Below are 1,026 nucleotides of genomic sequence, written 5' to 3'. Positions count from 1 at the left end.
CTCTATTTAGGCAGCGTCCTCCCACAGCACGCTGTGCAGGTTTAGATTCATGACCTTCTCCTTTTTTAAAAAAAAAAAAAAGCATTGCTCTGGCCAAGGGCATGGTTTCCCACTGCTCATTTAATGCTCATGGCCTCTACTCTATGCAGCACTTTGCCATAATAGCATATCCACTACAAAGCCCAGCATGGCGGGACTAACTCTGCTCTTTGGCTGCTATTTTGGCAGTTAGTGTGTGAAAACATCCCCTCTGTTGCTGACCAATGAATCACAATCTGTCAGATTGCTCAGCACTGTATATCTTAAAATATTATTATTATTACTAGGTTAGCTTTGTATTGTACAATACTTTGGTTTCAAGGTAAGGTCACTGAGCTACTGTGCATGGTCAACACAAGGTGCAGTGCTACAGTACAGTACAGCTGCTGGAGAAGGATCACTGGCAGCTGGAACATTAGAAGAGGACATGAATCACCATCAGAGGTTTGCCATGTACACAGATTCATCCACAGTTACATCACACTAAGAGCCTGAAAGTACTTCTTGTTATGCTAAGGAGTATTTCTGTTGTTGGGACAGAAATTATTTCCAAAACTGCAGTTAACCAATACTGTTGTTTTCCTGTTGAAGTATAAAACTTGAAAGCATGGACAGGCAGATATATAGATTTTCAGCCAAAGTGGAGAATATTTGATAATTCCTACTTTAGTCTTTGGGTGGAACTGAAAACCTCATTTGAAGATGTCAATTTATCTCACCCCCTCCTTGAACCGCCACCTTATTGTGGTGGAGGGGTTTGAGTACCCGAGTGATCCTAGGAGCTGTGTTGTCGGGGGCTATATGTCCCTGGTAGGGTCTCCCAAGGCAAACAGGTCCTGGGTAACGGGTCAGACTAAAAGCGGTTCAAAAGCCCTTTATGAATAGATTAAAATCAAGGACCGTGACGTCGCCCGGCATGGCGCAGCCGGGGCCCCACCCTGGAGCCAGGCCTGGGGTTGGGGCTCGAATGCGAGCGCCTGGTGGCCA

Source organism: Monopterus albus, unplaced genomic scaffold (genome assembly GCF_001952655.1).
Source record: "Monopterus albus unplaced genomic scaffold, M_albus_1.0 scaffold289.1, whole genome shotgun sequence".
In the NCBI taxonomy this organism is placed as follows: Eukaryota; Metazoa; Chordata; class Actinopteri; order Synbranchiformes; family Synbranchidae; genus Monopterus; species Monopterus albus.
The sequence above is the reverse complement of the archived record's forward strand: the minus strand, read 5'-3'. Positions refer to the sequence as shown.